Source organism: Microtus oregoni, unplaced genomic scaffold, assembly GCF_018167655.1.
Source record: "Microtus oregoni isolate MIOR12 unplaced genomic scaffold, Mior012 000054F_ref0000373, whole genome shotgun sequence".
Classification (NCBI taxonomy): Eukaryota; Metazoa; Chordata; class Mammalia; order Rodentia; family Cricetidae; genus Microtus; species Microtus oregoni.
In genome coordinates this window covers 9,170,355-9,186,403 of record NW_024543830.1, presented here as the reverse complement: position 1 = coordinate 9,186,403, position 16,049 = coordinate 9,170,355, and positions in this window count along the sequence as shown.

The following is a 16,049-nucleotide window of genomic DNA, read 5'->3' as shown; positions in this document are numbered from 1 at the left end:
TCTCCTAATAATTTCTAAGTGTACTGCATGGGCCAGCTGCGCCAGCATCAGGTCATTAGAAATGCAGCCTCAAGCCAGACCCAGACTTTCTTAATCAGGGTCTGTGATTAATGAGGTTCCCATGGGACTCAGATGAACACGGAGTCTGAGAAGCCTGGTTTACCTGATGCTTTTGTATTTATTTATGTGTGTTCTGTCTGCGTGTATGCCTGCAGGCCAGAAGAGGGCACTAGATCTCATTACAATTGGTTGTGAGTCACCATGTGGGTGCTGGGAATTGAACTCATGTTTGGAAGAGAAGCCAGTACTCTTAACCTTTGAGCCATCTCTCCAGCCCCAGTCTTGAACTGCTAATTACTATGGCTTTCCCTTGAGTACGGAGATACCCTGTGCTAAGCCCCCTCTTGTTCCCCCTATAGAATTCACAACTTCATTTGGGAAGAGCTGGGACTTTTATAAGAATCTAAGTCAATACATCAACTTCTTTCAATTCTTCATTTAGTTTTGCCTTTTATGCTTTTCAATAAATTCTGGGGTCTTTTTTCTTTCCTAAATATATAATATATGTCTTTCTTGTGGATTTTATTCCAAGAAGCTCACAGGTGCTGGTAAAAGTGATAATGCCTTATTATCATTCTAATTATTGCAAACATACTGGAACGCAATATGCATTTGCATATTGATCTAGCAACCAGGGAGAATATTTGCATTAGTGTTCATAATATTTATATACATTCCTTCTGCATTTTGTGTAGGTAATAATATTTCCTATGAATAATGGTCGTTTTCTTTCATGTTATCTCGACCTTTTCTTGTGTTAATGCACTACATAAGCTTTCTGGTACACCACGGTAAAGACACAGTCACGGTCTTGATCCTAAATGAAAGACAGAGTGAATATAAATTCCTCAACACTTGGATATTTGTAGTTGATTTTTTTTTTGACAGATACGCTTTACAAGATTAAGGAACTGGTTTTTCCCCTCTAGTTTGCCAAGTTTTGTAAGAAGACATGGATATCAAATTGTATGTTGTGCTTTCTCTTCTCTCAGTTACTCCTCTCACTATTATGATAATACAACTGAAGGGGGAAGGGACCTGGTCCTTCTCATGGTTTGAGGGTATGTCCCATCATGGCAGGGAAGGCATGGCAGCAGGTCACACTGAGCAGTTGGGAAGGAGTGGCAGGAGGAAGCTCGGCTCCCTTTCCCCTTTTTATTCAGTCTGGAACCCCAGCCCGTGGAACAGTGCTGCCCACATTTGGCAGATCTTCCTGCTTCGGTTAAGGCTTCCTGGAAGCACCCTCATAGGCACACCCAGAGGGGTTTCCGTGGTGATTCTAAATCCCATCACTTTGACAATGAAGATTGACAGTCACAATCCCAGCCTTGTCAACTTGACCTCCAAACACACAAGGCCACCAGAGTATTCCATCCCTTACCTCAAAATCCTGTTTCCACCTCCTATTGTTCCATCTCTAAAAGTTCCATAGCTTTTAGAAGTCCAGATACTTTTGAGACCCGAGAAAAATTCTTAACTTTGAGAGCCTGCAAAATTAAGAAAAACAAACAACAAAACAAGTCATATACTTCCAATGAAATATGGCAGAGTTCACATTTCCATTGCAAAAGAGGGAAACACAGACATAGCTAGCAAAGATAGGACCAAACACAACCAAAACACAACAGGGCAAATACCGAATCCTGCAGCTCCATGTCCAGTATCTGAGGCTTATGATGGAATCATCTGGGCTCCAAAGGCCTTGAACAGATTTGCCCCCTTAGCTCTGCTACCTATAAAATGCTGAGTCCTCTCTCCTGGGCTGACTCCACTCAAGCCTGTAGCTTTCCCTGGCAAATGTCACATTGCTCTGGCATCTCCATACTCATGGGGTACCCACTACAATGTAGAGTCCACGTTCACCAATTTCTACACTCTCTTCTTAGGGATTCCTGGAAGAGACGTCCCCCCCTACCAACACATTGCCTGGTCTGAACAGTTCTCTCGACCCTTGGCATAAGACTCCAGGTGTCTTTTACCCTTGCAACTTTAATGTCTGAAAAAAAAAATGCCATGCTGATCATGTGTCAAGTTCTACCGCCAGCTGAGACAGCCTGGCCCACTTCGATGGCAGTTGCAGGGGTTTCTGTATGACGAGGCACTTGTTTTCAGGTAGGGAACCCCCTTCTGAAAAATTTTGGCTCTGGGCTCTCTCAAATGACTTTGCGTAGTCACAGCTGGTGCCCATGTGTTAAAGGCATGCACACCAGCTGATGTAGATTGGGGAAGTGATTGGACCAAGAGGTCCACGACCTCATCGCAGTCCATTGATGAGGGAGTAATCTGATGACATCATAGAGATATGTAGATATTTAGAAGGGGAGAGGCAGGGTGGAAGAAGGTATGCTTCAGATCCAAAGCATAACAGTTCAGAGAAGTTCAGATGTCGTGTAAACTGCGGTCTTCTGATCCTATTCACTGGGCAACAATTACATTCCAGATACCGTGCTAGACATAAAGACTTGAAAACTGAGTAAGAATCTGAATGTTTTTGTAACACAAAACTATAATTTAAGCTCTTGGAAGGCTGAGGCAAGAAGATCATCTGGTCTACAAAGCAAGTTTCAGACTAGCCTTGGTTGCAGAACAAGACTTTCATGGCCCCAGAATTCTGGTATTGTTATTTTGTTAAATTATTATGCTGTCATAATTGACTCCTAAATATTTATGTTTATACCCACGGATTTGGGCTGCTCTCAGCCTCTGTCAGAGAAACGCCTCCATCCACAGTGGACAGCAGTCAACAGAAAGAGATGTATAACCAACCAGTCAGAACGCTGAGAGTAAGAAACTGAACTCCCTACCCTAAGCAAGGTATACAAGGCTCAGAAAACATGGCAGAGGGGGGCGGAAAGAATACAGGAGTCAGAGGATGGGGAGGTGTGCTGTGAAATGCTTTCTTCTGCACACGGCATGGCTGATGAGTTCGTGGACTCACAGTAGCTGTGGTCACCTGCACAAGATAAAGCCAGCCAAATTCCCAGCACAAAAGGGACTGATGACTTCTAGGCTCCACCCCTTTACTGAAGAGCTATTGGCTGTGGACAGTTGCCAGGGAGGAAGACTCATTCTTTTATGAGATGTGGCCGCTGGTAGGTTTCCCATGTTCCGGTGGATGCCCACATTTACGCTAACATGGGCAGTGCAAACTGGAGAAGGTTGGTTATCAAAAAACAAACAACTCTCTGCCCCTGCTACCAGACCACAGAGCCTGCATCTCAGGAGGGACCACAGTGTGAAGCTTGCCTCTGCAAGGCCTGTGGACATAAAGGCAGTGCGGAACAAGCTGGTGTCTGTGGAGGATCTGAAAAGTCTGAAGGGAAATTTCAGTCTGAGCAGGCAGCTGAGTCTGTCTCCAAGAACCAACAGTCTGAGTATGCACGGTGCCTGGTATGATGCAAATACAAGGATGGCATCAGCAGAAAAACCACACTGCTGGAGAAGCTGGTGCCCAGTGTGGGAAGAGGAGCAGGGGTTGTGGACAACAACAGGCTTGGAGAATATGCTGCAGACTGAGCCGCAGAACCACCAGGGGAACTGGCATGACCCATTGACGTGGACCAGTAGCCATGGCCATCATTGACAGATGGTCATCATGGTGTCATGGCCCTGAGCATGGCTAGTCAGCTGCATTCATTGGACTAGATGCATCCAAGTTCAATCCTGAAGTCGGCCTCAGTTTCTGTCTGCCTAGAGGCACCTGAGAATCCACGGGGGACACGGGAAGAGGATCCCGTGCATCCTTAATACCCTTCCCTCTTCTCCCCCAACCTTGTCATCATCCCCAACATTCTCCATGACCTTCAGCTTCTCACCCCTTGAGACCTATCACTTAGACCTATCCTGAATTTGAGATGAGTGTGAATGAAGTTGGGTTGAGCCTTATAGTGGGCCGTGACTTTGGTGGGATGCTAGAGGAAACGTAGGGCAGCTGGCAGGGGAGGGCAGTAGTGTGATCATCTTTCATTGCGTGCATGTAAGTGCTTCTCAAATGTAAAGAAAAAAAAAAAAACAACTGAAGACCTTGTCTCTAAACTGTACCGACAAATAATAGCAGTGATTATAAAAATTGTGTAAGATTGAGCCCCTCACTGAGAGTGTGAGCGCTGTGTAATATATAAAATCCTGGGGCAAGATTAGCTTTCCACGGGCAATTGGATCTGGGTAAATGACTGAAATTCGATGAACTTCAATTGCCTTACTTGCAAAATTAATATAAAATATTCTAATGGATTTTGCGGTGATTTTGAGGCCACTAGGTATTTCTACTTGAAAAATCAAAATGTCTCCTCACATAAAAAAGAACTCCTGAGAGGCCTTGGATGGGTCCTTCAGTGAACAATGGACTCAAGAATTCGGTTTTCTTTATGCATCTCTGCTCTCAGGCAAGTTACCTCTGTTGTAGTTCAGAGGCAAAGCTCCCCAGCCACCTTCTGTGTTGAACACTTGGACCCTGAGTGCTGGCATTGTTTGGAGAGCTTGCTGAAGCAGGTCACCGGGGGCAGGCCTGGTATAGCCACTTTTGGTTCTAGTCCAAGTATTCTGTGACCTTTCTGACACTGCCATGGATGGGGCCGTTCTCATAGTGTCTTCCCCTCCCTGATGTACCCAAATCTCCGAAAACCCCAGTCATTATAAGCTTTTCTTCCCTTCAATTCTGTCAGCTGGTTTGTCAGCAATAGGGAAATAACTAGCACCCCCTCTCCCCAGCTGACTTATGACCACATACCTGTCATCCAGACCCTTGCATGAAGGATTCCTCCTCCCCGCCCATTAGGCTTCCCTTCCACGTTGGCCAGAATTGTATTACAAGCCCATGTCTAAACTAATCACTCCAAGAGAAACGCAATTACAGTAATTGATTTCCACCCCTCCGCAGCGTTCCCGGAGCCTCAGAGGGAGACGGCCATATACCTGTCCCATTTAGGGCTGAAACCAATCATTCTGAGAAATGGAATTAGAGTAATTGCTTTAGTTTGAGTGGGATAGAGCTTTCCATGAGTTCCTAGGGAAAGCCATTGACAGTCACACAAAATTAGGGCTCTTTCAGCCACAGAGAGGAAATGGATAACTTGGTAGGGAAGAGTCACATCTGCACAGGGCCACTGTCAAACTTAAAAGAGCTCATTTACAGATAGGGCCCAGAAGGGTATCTAGTACATAGCAAGCTGCCAAGCAAATATGAGCTACAAATATTTCACAATGAAGCTACAAATGCAGGCAGTTTTTAACAAGTATTTTTCTGTTGATGTCCAATGACAGATGCCACCATTCTAAGACATGCATGGGAGCTTCGAGAAGGAGCTAGCCCCTACCTGGTATGAAGAAAGGAATGGAAAGGTACAGGGGGGAGGCAGGAATGGGATGCTTCTATAAAAGACATGGTCTTCACTTGAGTATTGAACGAAAGGGGTCACCTAAGGCAGAATGTGAGTATGGGCATGGCACTAGAGGTTGACTAATGCCAATCCTCTGGGCACTTGCAATTTCTGAATAAAGATGGGAGAGGAGGGAAAAACCTCACACCTGGGTGTCCTAAGCTCCCGAAAGTAGTGAGATACCAGAACACCGCAGCTTAGGCACATCAGTTCATCCTAAGCACCTGCTGGAGTTCATTAACTTACTGGGACAGAATCAGCAAGGTGATAAAACAGTGTGCTGGCTCAGAGAAAGATAATACAGGTGGGGAGTGGGTAAAAAGATGCTGTTGATGGGGTATGCTGGCACGTGCCTGTAATCTCATCACTTGGAAGACAGAGGTAGGAGGATTGGGAGTTCAAAACCATCCTTGTCTACATAGAGAATTTGGGGAGAGCCTAGGCTACATGAGACCCTGTCTCAAAACAAAATAAAAGTTCTGTTCCTATGTAGCCAGCTTTTCTTGTGGATGTTGGGGTATCCAGGGCCTTATGCAAACAAGTTAGGCAAGGGCTCTACCATCAAGCTACCTGCCCCAACCCCAGCTGCATGCAGCCAGTTCTTAAAGTGAGGAAGACAAGGTTGTAACTGGAAGTTCCTGTTGATTGTGCCAGAGGAAGGTAGGATTGAAGTAGGATGGTATACGCTGTCAGACACAGTGACCACCAGTGAAACCGAGGGAAAAGGGGAAAAGGGAAAGTGAATTATGCATGGTGGCTCACAACTACAATCCCAGCACTCAGGAGGCCAAGGCAGGAAGATCGTAAGTGTGAGACAGCTTGGGCTGCAGGGTAAGCGGTTGACTCCAAAAACAAAAGAAGGAAGAGCGAGGGAAACAGCTAGTGTGTACTTTGCTTGCCGTGTAGCCCTGGGGCCTGAGTTGGATCCCTAGCACAGAAGTTTAAAAAAACAAAAAGCAGGCCATGGGGCTTGTGGATATAACCCCAAAGCTGAGGAGGCTGAGACAGGCAGGTCCCTGGGGCTCTCTGCAGCCTAGCCTAACTCGTGAGCCTCAGGTCTCAGAGAGCTATCCTGTCTCAAAACAACCAAAAATAATAAGATTGGAGCTAGCAAGTAGGTTGGGTGAGCAAAGGTGCTTTCTGCACAAGTCTGACACAAGAATTTGATCCCCAGAAACCAAGTAAAGATGGAAGACGAGAACCACAAAGTGGTCTTTGGACCTCCATACATATGCCATGACACCCAGGCACCCACATGCATGTACATTTTACACACACACACACACACACACACACACACACACACACACACACACCGGGAGTAAGAAGAGGCAGAAAGGGAGGAAGACATACTGAATAATGAAAAGAACTCATTTCTGTCCGGGTTTGGAGAATAGCACATATCTCTAGTAGCTGTGGGACCAGCCAGCAGGTATATAGGAGCGCCAACTGTCCAGGTCACCAGAAGAAGCATACTGTGAGGGAAGGTCACTCTAAGGAAGCCATGTCTCTTGTTCCATTCAAGCCATGAGGCTGGGAATGTGGACTCTCAGCTGGGTTTTACAATCATACTTGGCCACTGAACCTAAAGGCAGGTTGCAGTAAGCCTCCAGATGGGGGAAGGGGGGAGGACAATTTATTTTGCAAATTGCAGGATATCATGGTCTATCCTAGGTCTTGGACTCTGAGGTTCTCAACAAGTGTGCTGTGACCCCTTTGGGGGTTGAACAACCCTTTCATAGGGGTCACATATTAGATAGTTACATTACAGTTTATAAGAGTGAGTCAGGCCGTGGTGGTGCACGCCCTTAATCCCAGCAATCAGAAGGCAGAGGCAGTTGGATCTCTTTGAGTTCAAAGCCAGCCTGAACTACAGAGAGATTTTTCAGGACAGCCAGGGCTACACAGAGAAACATTGTATCGAAAAAAAAAAAACAATTCATAAGAAAAGAAAAACTACTAATGGAGAAGAATGTGTCTTTTAAATCCAATACAGTGTAAACTTTAAGCTCTGATGGTAATAAACTGAGCAAAGTATAGGGATTTGGAACAATTGGGCAAATGGATCTACCCTCTCGTTTACTTCCCTCAAGTCTTGTACTGGACTATAGTCTCGAGTTCCAGACTTTTGGATAGGCAACAAGGGGTATTTCAGGCTGATTGGCAAGGAATAAGTATGCCTGCTTCAAGGATGCACCTGATGTGAATCTTGCCTGGCTTCTGGACTCATGTGGTACTGCTTGACTCGAATGGATGTTGCCCCAGATGCTAATTGCACAATGATGCATGTTTTGCCAATCCAGGAGGATTGTCCTCTACCCAAACTGTAGAAATTTCCTGGATCAGCAACTTTTCCCATTCCCCCTCCAGGGAGTGGACTGGATTTTGGAGGAGCAGATATTTCTCATTTATTGGGCAGGTTACAGTTAAAGCCTTAGCAGGGCCTCTCAACTGCCAACTAGGAGAGTCTCCTGGGAATGATATTGTTCTCCGGGACCTCCAAGAGGTCCTGCCCCAGTAAAGGGTAGGGACATTCAGGAATAACAATAAAAGAATGAGTCACAGTTCCATGTCCTAGGTTAACAGACCAGTCAGTGGTCCATTTGTATTCTTTGACATCTCCTGTGCCCCCCTGTACTTCCATTGTTTGGTTGGTACAGATCCCAGGGGTTCCTGTAATATTGAATGAACAGCCCTTATGTCCTCCAGAAATTTTATAGGTTGGCCCCTATGGTTACCATAGGCTCCTGGAGGCGAGTTTGAAGGAGCCTCAGCTTCACTAATCCTCCATAACTTGGATTGGGTTGGGTTTAGGGGCTACCTGTTTCCAGTGTGGACATTCATTTTTCCAAAGACCCATTTCTTTGCAGTAGGCACACTGGTCTTTTGTAAAAGTCTCCTCTTCTTATCATAGTGTACTTGGGCAGAGTTAAGAGTGGCTGGGGCTCGTAGTGCATGGTAACATGTCCCATCTTCTTTACCATGAAATTGTATTTGCTATTTCTGCCATCAAATACTTTCTGGGCTATCTCTAATAGTTCTGACCTGTTTTTTCCTGAAAACCCATTCATCTTTTGTATCTTTCTACATATGTCAGGGGCTGACTGAGTAACAAAGGCCAGGTTAATCACCTGGAGAGTAGCCAGGTCCACTGGGACTATAGGAGCATATAACCAATAGGAATCCAGGAGGTGCTCCAAGAAAACTTTAGGCAATTCATCTAGGCCCAGTTTCACATCTGTTACCTTAGACACCTTAGGTAGGTTAGTGGGCTTTCAGAATGCCTGTTTCATCTCTTCTAGAAGAACCTTGTGGTATTCACAGAGTGACCTCCTACCTCTCTCTGTGCTGTAGTCCCATTGGGGTCTCCTTCATGGCAGAACACGGTCAATCACTTCTGCCCTCTCTCTGGTCATCAACCACTGAAGCTAATCCAGAGAGTGCTTCAGTTTCTTTCACGAGAATCCATTCCCCTTCCTTGGTAGTGAAGAGGGAATGGAGAATTTACTGACAGTCATCCCATATGAAGGGATGGTTGAAAAAAATAGAATCAATTAGAAAAAAGTTAAGGATTCGGGGCTAGTGATGAAAAGGTTGTTCTGGCTCTTCCAATTGTAGAGAACAGTGGTAGAAAAAGGGACGGACATATAGGTAATGATTGTCATCAAACACTGTAGGCAAGCAAGGACTGAAGGGGGTGCCACCTCAGAACCAGAATCAGAGGAGAAGTCAGGAGGGCCTTATGGGACTCCCTGGAGGGTATGGGGAGAAGAAAATACGGGGGGAGGTAGGGAAGACCTGGTGGGAGAAGATAGGTAGAGGTAGGGAAGAACTAGATAGTAGGGTAGGGGTAGGGTGGGGAGCAGAGTGAGGTCTTGGTGGAGGGGACTAGAGTGGCAAAGGTGGAGGCTGAGGTGACGAAGAGAGAAGAGGATGAAGATGGTTACATGGAGGGAGGAGGGATTCTTTCTTCTGTAAGTTCTGCAGAATGGTCTTCAAAGGGGGCTTGTTAGTCTCTGCTATAGGCCCTTAAAAGACCTGTATGTTGATAACTAAGGCTTGGCCACCTTGCCCATTGTGAACCATACAGGCCTTTATGAAGGGGTGGGGGTAGGTTGGAAATTGTTTCAGCCTAAAGAAAGATGTATCCAATCTGATCCTGGTGTCCAGGCTTACTGAGGATGACGTTAACCACTGCCCTGGCTCTCTGAGAATTGGAAGTACCCTTGAAGGGTCATTCAGCATGAGTGTGCACCATTCAGTTTCACAGAATGTTGGGAGGTGATGCTTGATGATAGGATAATTATAATCCTCCTTAATTATAGGTGAGTAAAAATCTATCAAAATTCTTTAGGACACAGGTTAGAGGATGGTTAGGTGTGTTAGTTTTATTACCCATGCTGTCTATCAGTTCAGTCATCCCAAGTCCAAAATAAACCAGTTAACACAGAATGTATGAATGGCAGAAGGAGGACAATAAAAACGAAGGCTAAGACCTACAAACATCTGATAAATAGGACATAGAATCAGGCCAAGAACCTCAGGTGGCAGTGCGATGTCTCACTTTTTGCCCTAGATGGAAGAATCTTATGGTCCTGTCAAACCCCTTCCACATCCTAGGTAGGGCTCCCACAAAACAGAATGAGAATATAACTCAGGAAGCCTCTGTAGACACTTGGTGTTTTTCTCAGCACAAGTGTTCACGCTGACAGTCCTCTAACTGAAGGCAGCCCCAGAGCCTTGGAACATCTTAAGGTACATGCCACCTGAGGCAGTCCCCATTTCCCTGGAGTTCGGGAGCAAAGGTCTGGGTTTAGAATTTGGGTGTGTGATCTGAATCTCGCTGGGGCCTCCAGAAAACGTTAACCCTAATGGTGAGACTAAGATCATGATCACAATATGAGCCAAATTTGAGGCAAACTTAAATTTTTTATTGGGGTGCTCCCAAAAGCTAGACTGGGACTGACTCCTATGTTGGGTTAAAGAGAGCAGCCCCAAATTCATCCCTAGGCCCCTCTTAAAGAGTAAAATCACAAATAGTTTTACAGAATGGAGACAATGGGGTAATAAGAAAATTAAAAAAAAAAACTTTAAAAATATTATCACCTACCATGTGATTTAGTGAGGGGTGAGGGAAGATCAGGGAGGGTAAGGGTATTCTCCAAAATAAATCAAAGTCATGGATTTGGGAAGGTCAGTCTCCAGGAAACAGAGAACAACCCAACTTTCACAGTAAATACAAACTTTTTTTTTTTTAATGCAGCATAATGGCTCCTGCCTTCAAATGAGTCAGGCAGGTTCCCCAGAGGAACTGCATTAAAGAGTTTCAGCAGGGGCTGGAAAGATGGCTCAGCGGTTAAGAGAATTGCCTGCTCTTCTCAAGGTCCTGAGTTCAATTCCCAGCAACCACATAGTGGCTCACAACCATCTGTAATGAGGTCTGTTGCCCTCTTCTGGCCTGCAGGCATACACACAGACAGAATATTGTGTGTTGAAATAAGAGCAGCGGGGCTGCATCCCCGGCACCAGGCCGCCCGCACGGCTAGCTTTACCCAAAATAATTACACGGAAACTGTATTCTTTTAAACACCGCTTGGCCCATTATATCTAGCCTTTTCTCGGCTAACTCTCGCACCTGGATTAGCCCATTTCTAATAATCTATGTAGCCCAAGAGCTGGCTTACCAGGAACGATCTTAACCTGCGTCTGCCTGGAGTGGGAGAATCATGGCGACTCACTGATGCAGCTTCTTTCTCCCAGCATTCTGTTCTGTTTACTCCACCCACCTATGTTTTAACCTATGAGGGCCAAGCAGTTTCTTTATTGCTTAACCAAGGAAATCAACAGATTGATATATGACACTCCCCCATCACTTCCCCTTTTTCTGTTTAAACAAAAAAAGGAAGGCTTTAACTTTAACATAGCAAAATTACATATAGCAAAACAGTTATCAAGCAAGAATTACAGTTACAATATTTATATCTATTTTATCTTTTATCATAACTAAGGAAAACTATAACTATCTATTCATTCTTCAACTCCATCAAAGACTCCAGAAGGATATAATACTACCTAGGTAAACAAGAAATAAGAAAACTCTAGAAATGACAGAGACATCTCGCTGCCTGGACAGTCACCCAAAGTTCTTTTGTACCGTTGGGGCATCCATCTTCAGCCTTCAGGCCCATAGTATCCAGCAGACATTTCCATGAAGCAGGAAATTTCAAAGACAGTTCAGTCACTATCTGCTGTGTCCTGCAGAATGTCTCGCAGACTCTTTCACGAGTCATGAACCCCAAAAGACCGTCTCACCTTTAGGCAAGTTCAGCAGTCCTCTCTCTGTGGGTTCTCTGTGTCCATTTTATGCAACAGTCCAGGCAAGAGCAGTTTCTTGCCCAAATGGCTATCAAACTCCATAACGAGCCTCTTCAATGCCCCTCTTCCTCTTGAAGTAGCTGGGGCTGCCAGGAGCAGACATGTCTCATTGTCATGAAAAACCCTAAGTTATTAAAATATCTGCAGCCTTTGAGAGATATGAAGAATGCCTATCTGAAATATATCTCTATATATCTAGAAAATCTAAGTAACATGACTACAAATTTGACTATTATTTATGATTATCCATCAACAACCTATATTTCCTATTACACATTACATTTTAAATGAACTACACAATCACAATACCTTAATCAAGATCAGAAATACATATACATATAACAAAATTGACTGTAAAATCCATACCAAAGCAAATTATTCATATCTATATCATATCTCCCTTTAAACGTAAAAGAACATTTATAAACAATATTTTGGGAACACGGGCACAGTTTTTTCTCTCCAAACTGCTTCCTGCTGAATGGGGGCGCTGTTAATCAGATCATTTAGGGTGTAACCTGTGTGCCAGGTTTATCTCAGTTGGCAGTTGAGTGAAGTAATTTTTTGAGGGTGTTCACATCAACCTTTCAGGAGGGCGTGGTCTATCATACCAAACTGGGATCGAAGAAATCCATAGAGTCTCATCCTCTGTGAAAACAAAAGAAGACCCTTTCCAAAGCACCATATCCTTAGACCCAAATTCTGAAATCATAATACCCTTATATCCATTCTGGTTTAGCTTGGCAGACCATGTAATGAAATGTCTCTCTGTACTTAGCTCCTTCACAGTCAAAAATTTTAAAGAAAACACAATGTACATAATCCAGACTCTCTGTGAATTTTCCATTTTTACGTGGCTTATTTTTCTTTATTTCTCTTAATCAATAACTATCTGTACTCTGTCTCTTTAAAGACTTTACCCTTTTTTTTTTAAACCATTAACTTTATTTTTATATTCTTTTTCTTCTCTCTCTCAAGCCTACGTACATTCATCCAACAGTGTGGTCTTTTATGTCTGAATCTGTTTTATTGTGAATCTGCAATTTTTTACTATCCAGGAGCACTTTTGATTTGCGCCTTTAAATCACTAGGCGCTTAAGAATCTAAGCTGTAACATTCCTAGGTCAAAAACAGGTACTGCCTGCTGGCCCCGCCCAGTCCAACATGGCGGAGCTGCTTGTGCCTCTGAGCTGCCGCAATGTCCCCCTTTTAGGCACACAGCAGTCTAGTTGCCATCAAACAAATCGTAGCACTTTACTCCAAATACTCCATTCAAAAGCTCTGTCTCCCGCAGGAGCCAGAGATCGCAATGGCAGCACAGTCCTAGGAAGCCACACTTTAAAATGACGCAGCTTTTTTTCTGCTGCTGTTGCTGAATCAGGAAATCTCTCTACAGCACACCACCAACAAACAGCAAAAATTTGTGTTAAACTCTCTCTCCCTTATTTTTAAGCCTTCTCAGGTTTTTTAAGTGGATTTAGTCCATCACATCGGGCGCCACTCTGTTGAAATAAGAGCAGCAGGGCTGCATCCCCGGCACCCGGCCGCCCGCACGGCTAGCTTTACCCAAAATAATTACACGGAAACTGTATTCTTTTAAACACCGCTTGGCCCATTATATTAGCCTTTTCTCGGCTAACTCTCACACCTGGATTAGCCTATTTCTAATAATCTATGTAGCCCAAGAGCTGGCTTACCAGGAACGATCTTAACCTGCATCTGCCTGGAGTGGGAGAATCATGGCGACTCACTGACTCAGCTTCTTTCTCCCAGCATTCTGTTCTGTTTACTCCACCCACCTATGTTTTAACCTATGAGGGCCAAGCAGTTTCTTTATTGCTTAACCAATGAAATCAACAGATTGATATATGACAATCCCCCATCAATTGTGTACATAATAAATAAGTAAATTTTAAAAAGTACTTTTAAAAAAAGAGTTTCAGCATTAGGAAAGTTGAGAACTACTGCTCTAACTTGTAGAAAGAAGACAATCCAAGGTAAGTGCCACGCTGCATGATACAAGCAGCACATCAATGCTTTTGTATTTTATGCATATGGGTGATTTGTCTATATGTACATCTGCACACTAGAAGAAGGCATCAGATCCCATTATAGACATTTGTGAGCCCCCAAATGAATGCTGGGAATTGAACTCAGGACCTCTGGCAGAGTAGCCAGTACCCTTAACCACTAAACCATCTCTCCAATACTTCATCTGTACTTTTAAATGCCCAAGTGAAGAAGACCGATGTGCAAACACTTGTGTTAATAATACCTTTGCTGATGTTGACTTTCATTATTTAGTTAGTTACAGACAGGTTCCTAATAGTTCAGGCTTCCTTATACCCATATCTTTCAGTGACCTTGAACTCTTGTTCCTCCTCCCTCAACTTAGTACTGGGATTTACAGGTATGCATCCTCAATATCTGGGCTTGGCAAATGGCAATTCTACCTGAACTGGTTTTATCAAGTCCTAAGCAGGACTTTGCATGTTCCTGTCAGGACCAGTGACTACCACCTCCCCCTGTGTTTCTCAGCTCCAGCCTCCCTCTAAGGGTAGTAACCACCAGAAAGGGCCTGGGTTTCAACAGTATCCACCTCACATGCTCTGTACTCTAGGCAGCACGGGCAGCACCTTTTGAACTCTCTCCAAAAAGAGGCATCCTGCCAAGACAGAATGTTCTGACCTGTTCCACCCAGAAGATAAAACCACAAACGTGTTTGCGAGAAGCAGCAAGCAAGGGAGGAAGGTAAATAAGTTTGCGCAGGAGTTGGCTACAAGTTGAGAAGGAAGTACAGGTGCTGGCTGCCCTGTGTGGAACTGTGTGCCTCTGTTCCCACCTTGGGGACATGCCTTTTGAAGTGTCTCATCCCCTGGTGTCAGCCCCTGCCCCTGGTTGCTCCTGGAGGACACCTTCCTTCATATGGAACACTCACGTGGCAGGAACTCCATCAGCAAGGCATTAATGCCTAGCCAAAGGTCACAGTGCAAAGGAAGGAAGGAGAATGAACTATTGGAGTCAGAAGGTACAAACACCTTGTCCCAAGACCTTCCTACCCACTGCTGTGCCCTTCTTCCCATCTTGTCCTTGGTCCATGCCAAATCCACCCTGCCCCACCCCCAGCCCAAACATTGCACACTGTTTCTCTCTTGGGCTTATATCCTTACACTGCCTGGAAACTCTACAATGCACTCTGGGTCAGGGGCTCCTCCAGAGCACACAGTGTCTACAGAAAACACTGTCATCATGGAGGGGCTATTGATCATCTGCCACCCCCACCGTCTTGTGACCTTCTCAGAGACAAGGACCCAGTCTCGCAATGTTTGTGTTTGCCCAGCAATTCCATTCCTAGTTATTTGCCTCCCCCGACACAATAGTAACATCTTACATTAAATCTGGATACAAAGGTTAACAGCATTTTGTCCACATCAGCAATCCAAATGGCTGAACCATGACACAACCACAGAAGGAAATACTATACTACTTAGCAAGGAAAAGGAGGGAACTCCTGAATGTGCCTGATAACCTTGGTAACTCTCCCTGAATTATGAAGTGGAAGGCCGGACTGAAATAGCTCCATGATTCTATTTATGAGTCTTCCAGAACAAGGAGCGCTAATGGGTTAGAAGGTGGATAAAGGTTACTGTTATGACAGTCTCTGCATATGTAGTGTCAAAACTCTAAGAGAGGAAAACTTACCTGCCTGGAAAAACTTAAGAGAGAGGGAGAGAGAGGAAGAGAGACAGAGAGAGAGAGAGAGGAGGAGGAGGAGGAGAAGCAGGAGAAGGAGGAGAAGCAGAAGCAGGAGGAGGAGGAGGAGGAGGAGGAGGAGGAGGAGGAGAAAAGAAGAAGAAGAAGAAGAAGAAGAAGAAGAAGAAGAAGAAGAAGAAGAAGAAGAAGAAGAAAAGAAAAGAAAGAGAAGGAGAAGGTAGCAGACTAGTTGACAGCTAATCAAAACACGAATAAACCTCACTGCAGAGGGAGATGATGTTATTCACTTCACAATGCCCAATGTTTGCCTCAGAAGTCCTGGGAGGCAAGAGGAGCCCGTCCTTCTGCCCGTTCACTAGATGGTTAACCAGGTGGTTAGATGACTTGCTGCTACTGTAGCGCTGGTGGGTGACACAGCAATTCTGATTTCTGCTCTTTTCTCTCTCAGTGTCATTACGCGGTCTGGGAATTTTCAGCCTGTGGATAAAGGCAAACAACAAAACATTCGGGTCTGGCTTTCTT